The 10,386-nt window shown below is 39.4% G+C and overlaps 1 pseudogene; it reads right to left on the reverse strand.

The window, feature by feature from the left end:
• Positions 1 to 5,175: 5,175 nt before the first annotated feature.
• Positions 5,176 to 5,757, reverse strand: LOC148926614 (uncharacterized; annotated as a pseudogene).
• Positions 5,758 to 10,386: the final 4,629 nt, after the last annotated feature.

Here is a 10,386-nt window from a genome sequence, read left to right on the forward strand (position 1 = left end):
ACTACACACACTCTCTACTATCATCTAGACAGACGAGGAGGTATTCTCGATGAATTCCTGGGTCAGGTAAATTTGTTGACCTTTTTGAAAATATGCACTGAACCAGGGAATCTCGGGGATACTCAAAAGGAATGTGTAAATAGTTTAACTGTTTTTCAAACAAAGGAAAATAAAAAAAAATAGTATATAAAATTTAAATCTCCCAAAAATATTTTCGAAGTACCAGACTCCAAAGGACAACCAATTCTGTATTTTCTAACCTTGACCTAGGAGTCTGGTGTCTTCAATTTTTTTTAAGGTCATGGTCAGGGAAGCCAACTAGTCAAAGAGAGCCTGGAGGGAGAGGTCAAGGAGGGATAGAAATAATTTGAATTTCAAAATTTGGCCGATATTATTGGGAATGTATGGTTGCTTACATCACACCTGCAACCGCACCATCTTTTCATCAGAAAAGGCAAACCGTCGCTTCTCTCTCCAATAATCCCAATCGACGAAAACTGCATATTCCTCTTCCTTCTCTCTACTTTCGTTCTCTCTCTAGAAACACAAACCCTAACCAAATTCAACCAAGTTTTTCTTTGATTTCAGATCTGCAGTAATGGATCCAACCCAAGCCACCGGAAGTTCGCAGCCAACGGCGTATGACGCAGTTCTGTTAGCAGAATTGACGCAAAAATTAGGAAGCGTCGAGAAAGCGAAGTAAGTCTACGCTGTATTCTCTGCCAGCCTAATGACACCCGCGCCGGCCACACCACCACTGACGATTCCAGAGGATTCGGCGGCACAACCAGCAGTTCTCCAAGAAGAAAAGCCTCAAGATTCTGGATCTCAACAAGAAGAAACCGCTTCACGAGAGGCGGATACAGAAGAGACAACGCATAAACGGCCGGCAGATGGTGGGCAGAGGAACAGCGAAACGGAGGTGTAGACCGAACGACAAGGTAACGGAAACCCTAACTCTGAGGGTGAGAAAGATGGTGAGGGGAAAACCCCTGTTGTGAAAGACGATGTGGAGGGGGAAACCCATGTGGTAGTAGAAGTTGCTGAGAGGGAAACCCCCGTTCGAACGTTGGAAGTTGAGGGGGAAACCCCTATGGAGACTGGGGATAAAACCCCGACGGATTTCAGGGGTGCGAACCCTGAACTCATGGAAGAGGGGGTGACCCCGAGTGATGTTAGGGGGGAAACCCCTGTGTATATTGAGGGGGCGACCCCGATGGTGGATGATGTGGGGGAAACCCCGGAAAAACTTGTGGAGAAGACAGATCTACACATTACTGGAGTACCGGAGCCCGCAGAGGAAGGGCTAAATCTGATCGTGGACCTAGTGGATGACCAAGAGGAGAGTGCGCCCCAAGTGGACAAGAGGGCAGAAAGGAGACTAGCCAGGAGGAGTCTCCTCGATGAGGTTGATGACTTGGTTTATGCTGAGAAGGGGGAGTTCCCTGCTCGAGGGACAGGCGCGGAAGAGGCGGAGGAACGTCGCTTGGCCAAGGAAAGGGCAAGGAAAGGAAAGGCAGCGGCGACCCCATCTACACGGTCAAGGAAAGCTCACTCCGTCAAGGAGGTTGAGGAGACCCTTTCCCCAGTGACCGACGTTCCCTCGACTGAGGAACAGGACAAGCCTACTCCTGAGCCAAATTCTGAAGCTGAAGAATCTGAAGAGGAGTTTATTCCAGGACGCCCAGAGGTGTGGCTGACTAAGGAACTGTTGGAATCTATGAGGCAGTTCGAGGATCAGAAACGGGCCACAGTGTACAAGGAGCGATGCAGTGCAGGGAAAATGGCTAAGTCTGGGAAGCAGTACAGCCCCAAGGAACTTCAGATGATTGCATGCGATGAAGACTTCTGCGCATGTATCTATTCAATAGGGTTCGAGCGGTTGCTAAAGCACAGCCAGGAGAAAGTACCGGTGGACCTAGCACGAGAGTTTTTCTCCACATTCCGACTGAAGAACACTTCTGACCTTGATGCGGACTCCATAACTTTCAGGCTTTTTAATGAGGAACGAGATGAGCATCCGGGAATGGTCCTTGAGGATGGGGCTGTTCACCAAGGCTGAGGATGATGAAGGAATATGGAACGAGAGGATGATCGGTGTGCCGAAGAATACGCCGGGATTCAGAGTACAAGCAGCATGGGAACTAATCACTCACTCGAAGGCAGGGGCATTCAAGTCAAGCTATTCCAAGGCCTCTCACATCGAGGACAGAATACTCCGTTTTGCTCAGACGTTTATCAGCTACAACTTAATGGGAACTGCAAATTCAGCTCTTACAACTACCGACCTTTATTTCACTTGGTGCATGCCAAAGGGCGTTAAGGTACATCTGGGTTATTGGCTGGCTCAAGCATGTCATCAAATGACCAGCAACCCTGCTCGACATATGTGTACCTGCCACCTCCTAGGCGCCTACCTCCAGCGGAACGTTGAAATGAAGATAGCCAAAGCCGCACCCTTGGTCGTGATGTGCGATCCCCCTGAGGTTTTCAGTGTTGAATACTTTTTCAACAAGGGTTTACTTCAAGCTCACGGAAAACAAACCTTCTTCTACACGGTAGGAGATAAGGTAAAGGCAGAGACTGAGGAGGCCATGCCAAGTGAAGAGATCGAGGAGCTGAAAAAGGATGTCCAGGATGTGAGAAAGGAAATGCAGGTAATGAGGAAGGAAATAGTGAAGGAGCTTGGGGGATTAAAAAAGAATTGAACGGGAGCCGAGAAGAGGTGAAGACCCTGCGGGGCAATATTGCAGACTTGGCAGTGAAGTCCGCTAAGAAAAACGAGCGCATGACAGAGGCTGTGGACCTTGTAATGAAGATGATGAAATGGTTGCAGAAGACACTCCCCTTGACCCAGTCGAAGGTAACTCCTGGGTCCAGCAGCAAGGTCAAGCAACCAGTCCAGAGCAGTCCATCCGTCCAGCGACCACCGCACCCGCTCAAGCAGATGGTCTCCCCACCCGTACCCAAGCAAGTGTCAATCCCAACAAAATCAAAGTCCGTCATGATCAGGAAGACAGTATCTGACCAACCAGAACAGGAAGAAGAGGAGCCGGAGCAGCCGGCGAAGAAGAAAGTGAAGATGACCCGACCCGGAATCCCACCCCAATCTGGCTCTCGAGGGAGCCAGCCCTAGAAGTGAATCACCCCCATGACCAAGTAACTTTTAAATTCTGTTTTCAGTTATTTTTCTTTGTTTTTTTGTTGTTTGTTTGATATTTGCCATTTGTGTTTGTCTTCTCCCACTTAGCCCAATGCTTGGTCTAAGTGTGAGAAGTTTATATTTTTTGTTTTGTTGTGTCTTCTCCCACTTAGCCCATTGCTCGGTCTAAGTGTGAGAAGTTTTTATTTTCATAAACTGTTTGTTGTGTGTTGCATTGATCTCCCTGTTTCCCCCCTTCACGACGATGACTTGGGGACGAGCTTGAGTGAAGTGGGAGGGGGAGAGGAGTTAATGCATGTAATTGTCAGCATGATAAGAGTCTTTAGGTCTAGTTTTTGTTTGTGTCGCATGAGCCAGTGAATACAATACGGCATGATCTCCTTAGTGAAAGTAATTGAAAATAGGAGGTATTTCAACTTAGAAGCCTTTTCCTTTAATAAGCCAAGTCAATCTGAATGAAGTAAGAACGATAGTGGATGCCTTAACTTACTTAGTTGTGAAGCCCCACTATAAAAGCAAGTTATAAGCCTTATAATTTCATGCATCGGTTATGTGGTGAAAAACACTATATTTTACTGGGTCTAACACAGTTTTTAAGTCAGGTGTGTGACAGAATCGCTCGATCCAGGAAAAGCCGGAGGAAACGGACTAGCAAAGGAAATGAAGGAAAGTGAGCAGAAGTGAAGGGAAAAGAATGGCTAGAAGAAGGGAGTCAATAGCTGAGGGCAACAAAGACTATCTATACCTCGTTGGGCCCCACTTCAACGCCTATAAATAAAGGAGCATGCACCACACGAAAAGAGACGGATTTTGCTCTTAGCTCACACACAAAAACACACACTTGGGAAATGGGAGCTCGGGGGTAGTTTAGGGTTCTAAGGGTTCTAAGGGTCTCATCTTCCGAGAAAGTCAGTCGTAACACCGTCCTCGCAAAGGGCGAAGAAACAATCTACTTACATTCTGTTTTTGCACTCTATTTCGTTCGAACTTCGCGTTTGGAAGTCGATTTGATTGTTGCTGTTACCGATTCATCTATGCATTTAGTTTCTGTCATGATGGCGTTTATCTTGTGTTGATCTACGTTGATTCTGTTTTGTTTGAAGTTTTAATTCGGTAGTTGCATGTTAATCTCTGTTTTGGTCAATTTTGTGTTTGATCTGGGGAATTCAGCTGTGGATTTGTGGTGTTGTTGTTGATTGGAGGTTGTTTGGCGATTCTGTAGTTATGGTCTGTTTTTGGCCGGAGTTCGTGTCGGATGCTTGGATCCGGAGTGGATTTAGCATTCGAGGTTGGATTTGAACAGGGGATTCAAGTTGTGCATGGATTTTGAGTTTTCTATTTCCTTTCTGTTTTACTTCGTCTAGTAGCCGTAGATCTGTTTAGTTCCTAATTGTTCTTCGCTAAATTGCTTAATTCCAGTCTGCTTGTTTTCCAATTACGTTTCATACCTGTTTCTACTGAGTTTTTATGCAATTTGATTTGAAGAAGATGATGTCGTTATTAGTTAGTACTTTAGTTAGTTGTTTTTCCAGCTTTTCGTCCGTACTCTGCTTTTTCAGCCATGGTCCCCACCGTCAGTTTATTTTCCAGGTCTAGGTAATTTAGAATAGTTTCTTAGATCTAGTGATTGTCTCGGTTTTCAGTTTACATGCATGATTTCCGTTTTGCCTAGATCTAGCTGTTAGCGTAATAGATTTAAATTCCAAGTTTAGTCTAATTTTCTCAACCCAAAAATGCGTGGCAGCAGCCAACCCAAAAATAATTTCCAAGTCTATGAGCATGTTCATTACGCATCCATCTCTGTGGGATCGATCCCTACTTCCATGTGCTAAATTTTAGTATATGTGGTTGAGGGTTTTTTTTTAAGTGGTATTCTGTGTGTCCGACGACCGAGATCTTCCAACGATCCGTGAGTTCCTAGACCTTGTGATCTAGTGATTCACTGGACCTAGGAGTCTTGTTATTCCCTACTGTGCACGCAGTCTAAACAAAACCGAAAAAATTCAGAAGCTTCAATTTTCCAAAGTCACTTTTGAAAAAACTTCATTATGTGTCCTTAACCATTTCAAAAGTTCAAGAAAATTTCCGGTGTTAAGGGATTCACTATTTTCTCTATGTCCACGAAAGCCCAAACCTTGCTGCAGTAGATTACGCAAACATGAAATTGAAGCCTTCAAGCGAATGTCATACTCTTTTATGGTCACCTCAGTGGCATTATCAAGAGAAACAAGAATAGACTTTTTTTTGCCATCTCTTAAGGTGTATTTCTCATAAGCAAGATTGTGAGCACTTTTTACTCCACCAATATGCTTCTTAAATCTGTCTGGCTTATTCCACGACTTAAATCATTTGTTCACAAATGCATCTCCTCCCGATGTAAGTCCAACTTAATTCTTATACAAGTAGCAAACAAAACAAAATGCAGCATCTTCTGTAGTGCTATATTCAAGCCAATCCCACAAATCAAACCAATAAGGCATAAATCAACGTCCTCCAATATCTTTTCTAGGAAACTTATGAGATCTTGGTTGACAAGGTTTTTTAAGAATATATTCTCTCCTAACTGCTTCTCGTTCATTCGGAGGATATTTCATTATATTATCTCTTTTTGCAGGTCATGATTAAGTTTTTCAACATCATAAATCAATTCTTTTTCCTCTAATGAGACACTTCGAGTCGAAGATAAACCAGCGTTTGAAGGAGTCACAGTAACATTTGGAGGAGTCGGAGACACGCTAACATTTGAAGGAGTCATAGTAACATGGGGAAGAGCCAAAGACGCACTAGCATTTGAAGGAGACGTATTATCATTTGGAGCCGAAGAACTTATCATGAGATTTCTTTCTTTTGAACATATTTTGAAGATCAGATTGTCTTTTCATTCTTTTTAATTCTACTTTCTGCAAAAATATTAAAAATATACAAATTTATATACTTTTACTAATAAAACTTTAACAAAATCATAAGATATTGATTCTACAATGATAAATCTGGAAATAAAAAATATTAAAAAGCTTAAAAATAATTCTCGAAAGTGATAAGCTGGGTTATGCCCTATCTAGCTACAAGGGGTATTTTGTAGCTTATAGATCACTCAAACTATATAAAACTCATGCTTTCACATTCCCCAACCACAAGTTTACGACTAGAACTACGACTAGAATGATAAATAGAGGAATATATCATTGTCCATTGAACAAACATTAAATTAAAGTTTTAACAACATAGCACTGCAGTAAAGCTATTTAATACTCATAGAAATTGGAGAAAGGTATTAAATATTTATATTAGGCGGTGGAATTGGGAAATAAAATTTATCATTGCAAATCTCTAATTTAATAGTGTTTCATAAAGTCAAGAAACAAATCTGGAGGCTCTGAGGCTGGATGGCTGAATCGAATGTTCTGCAGTTGACGGAGCGCCGAGCGCGACACTGCTCCTACAGCTGCTGATCACCGGATGGGAAGGTGAGGATTGCTGAACTAGAGGCTTGGTCTAGCAATTGATGGATGGAGATTTTTATAGATTTTAATTAGGGTTTAATTTTTTAATTTAGATTTATCTCAAAGCTTATATTCTAATTTATTTCCTTAGATTCTGGTTTATTTCCTTAGATGAATCTTCCTTCAATATTCATAGCTATCTTTTGCAAATTGTTGTAAAATACATTCCTAATAAAATTATATATATAATAATTGTAGTAAAAAAAAATTTGGGTACCATCGTCCCCCCTTGTTTTGAACTCCCTCTGCCACTAACTACTACTTTTTATACTATGTCTCTATATTTTATTGTTGTATAGGACCTATTTACTATTTATGATAAAAATAAAGTGCAAAGTGGAAATCTAAATGAATTGTGGGATGGATAGAATAATAATCTTAAAATAATGCAAAATCTGATGTATCAGAGATTAAACAAGAAGCTTTTGTATTTGAAGAAATGAGAAGCATTATTAAAATTAAAATTGACAAAATAAAAAATTGCTTTTTGGATGTGTAAATGGAAGCAAAAAAGTTCATTTTGAATGTGCATAGGACTGTCTGATTCGAAAGTATTAAAAAAGTAAAGTTGACAAAATAAAAAATTCATTTTGAATGTGCAGATAAAAGCAAAAATTGAGTATAGGAAGGTCTTACGAGGATTTGAACTGGGAATCCAAAGTATCAACCATTTGCGTTGATGGATGACTATTGAATCATGTGAATCTAATATCTCCGTCCATGAAAATTATAATAATTTTTTTAGTCCGTCCTTGAAAGTATGAATATTTTAATTTTAAAAATTCTTTTCTCTTGAAGATGGAACTCATTATTTATTAATAATATTTTAATAAATATTCATACTTTCTCCGTGCCAAACCAAATATTCATATTTTTCAGAGACGAAAGGAGTATATAGTAAAAGTTACAAAAGTTGGGGGTTCTATGGATCCCAAGTCCTATTGTAGGTCCACCAGTGATCCCAAGTATATGAGTTTGAAATCGATCCCTTTAAATTGAGAATATAGTTTGATCACTCCAAGAACTTAGAAACCTCGATCTATTGGCTACATGAGAATCTAAGAACCTCTGTATGTTTATCTTGCTCAAAATGTCTTGGTATATTCTTAATAAGTGAAATAGCAAAAAAAAAACAAAAAAACAAAATTCAACTCAAAATGGCAATGCCAACTTCTTTTATCATCCAATGTGTTCAAGTAACGTGATTATAAGTTTATTTATGGGATAGAATGGACTGTTGAGGACTTCACAAGAGAATAAACTAGAGAATTCATCCCAAGTTATCATGTCTGAAATCTTCTCCCATTTTCCCGTTTGCGAAGGAATAAATTTGTGTGTGAGATTAGGACTGGCAATGTTCAACACGACACGATAATCTGACACGAATCCGCACAAAATTATTGGATTTGTGTCAAGTCTTATTGGGTCCGGGTCCTTATCGGGTTGACCCATTAAGAACCTGATAATTTCAGGTTGGGTTCGGGTTGGATGCGGGTCGGATATGGATAACCCGTTAAGAAATTTTATTAGTATTTTTATTTAAAATAATATATTTTTAAAAATTTTAAATTAATTTAATTTCTTGAAATCGGGTTTAAATAGTACTATAAAACAAATTTTAATCGTGTAAATTAGGTTGAAAAATAAGGTTAAATAGTGTAATATCAAGTTTTAATCGCGTAATATCAGGTCCGGGTCGTTATCGTGTCGTGTCAACCCATATTATATCATGTCGTTAACGGGTTCGTGTCGGGTGCGGATTGTGTTCGGATTTGAAGGTAGCAGGTCGGGTTCGTGTTCGGATTTACAGTTTCCTTAACAGATCGGATTCGAGTTAGGCCTTGTTGAATTGGGTCGTTATCAGATTGACTCGATAACGATCTAATCTGCACGATTTACCAGCCCTACGTGAGACAGAGACACCTAGGATGTGGTGGGTTAGAGTTGAATAAAATGAAGAAACAAATAAAGGAATTAATGAGATGGTTTTGCTAAGGCGTGTGAGAATCTGGTCACGCGAACTGGTCTCCCCAAATCATGAGTTTGTGCATTATTTAAGGATAATAATAAGTTCAAGTGAGTGTAACTTTCCCAATCCTAAGCTCTTTGCCTCCAAATAACTAGGGATGCTACCCCATATCAATTTTATTAGTAGTATTTAAATAATTAGGGATGCCACTCCCATACGTCAATTTTGTTTTATTTGATCACAAATTAGCTTGTCAAAGTTTATCAATTTAAACAACGTACATGTTCATACACATATATACTCCCTCAGTCAGTTTCGCAAGGAGTCCAATTTCTTGGCGGTACGGGTTTTAAGAAATATTAAGAAAAGTGGATAGAAAAAAGTTAGTGGAATATAAGTCTTACTTATATATATTAGTTTTAAATAAAATGTGAGTGGAATGAGTTAGTGGAATATAGAATTTATTACCATTTATAGTAAAAATAAATCAAGACTCCTATTCGCATGCGGACTAAAATGAAAAAATGATACTCCCATTCGCATGATTTAATAAATTATGGAGACAAAACGTAATAAATGTATATAATATTGTAATTGTATCCATAAATTACATTTCATGAAAAATTAGCATACAAGGTTTCCAATATGGAATTTGATAAATGAATAGAAAAAAAGTGGTTGAGAAAATAAAAGTAGGTAAAAAAAAAAAAAGTGGGTAGCAACCCAAGATGATTGTCCCACTAATGCATTATGCATACCCCTCCTTTGGCGCCGGTGTCTGCGCTTTGCCTTTGCCAAAACTCTCTCACTCTCTCAAAAGCTTGGAAACTTCTTTCTGGACAATCCTTTGCTGACATTCTGCACTCCTGTTTCCAATACATAGACCTCTATATAATTATTTTTATTTCCTTACTTGCACTTACATACACATTGCATACTATCAACTAGGGAAATTAGATGTATTCTAGCTTCAGATCGAGAGTAATTGCTAAAAAATACTCCATCTGTTCCACAAGATGTCCACATTCTTGAATGACACGCGATTTTAGATGGAGTGGCGGTGTGTGATAAAATAGAGTGGAAAAGTTTATTGAAAATTTTAATAGAGAAAGAGGAGAAACTGATTTATTTCCAAATATAGATAATGGACATTTTGATTGAGACAAACTAAAAATGCAACGTGGACATCTGGCGTATAACGGAGGGAGTAACTAATTTTAAAGTCACAACGTACTTCCAACCTCATGCTGCTAAATTGGCATGTAACATGCAACATTGTAAATACTACTCCATGCAATATACATTTGTGGAAGTTGATGATGGATTTTCGCAAATTGCATGGTAGTAATAGGCAGATTCCATTATAGATTGTTTACTTTTGCACTGTAGATATAGGCTATTTAATTTGCATTATACATATATACGGATCGCATGTATATACAGTTCATTTGCATTGTAGACAATTTATGTTTAGAATGCAATCTGCCTATAACTATTATGCAATCTATGGAAATTTTTCACCAGCTTCCACAAATATATATTGCAAGGTAGTGTATACAATATTGCATGTTACGTTACGTTACGTGCCACATGACAACACGGGAGTGGAAGTAAAGGTGGAAATACGTTGTAACTCTAACTAATATTAATGCGCGCTCCCCTATATATATAGTTTGGTCTTCTAGTCAAAATATTAATGATATATGGCCAAGCAAATAACTATGCCAAGACAAAAACTTCATTCTCCTGAG

The sequence above is a fragment of the Salvia hispanica genome, chromosome 5 (genome assembly GCF_029641045.1).
Source record: "Salvia hispanica isolate PSC_SH4W2 chromosome 5, Shi_PSC_v1, whole genome shotgun sequence".
Lineage (NCBI taxonomy): Eukaryota > Viridiplantae > Streptophyta > Magnoliopsida > Lamiales > Lamiaceae > Salvia > Salvia hispanica.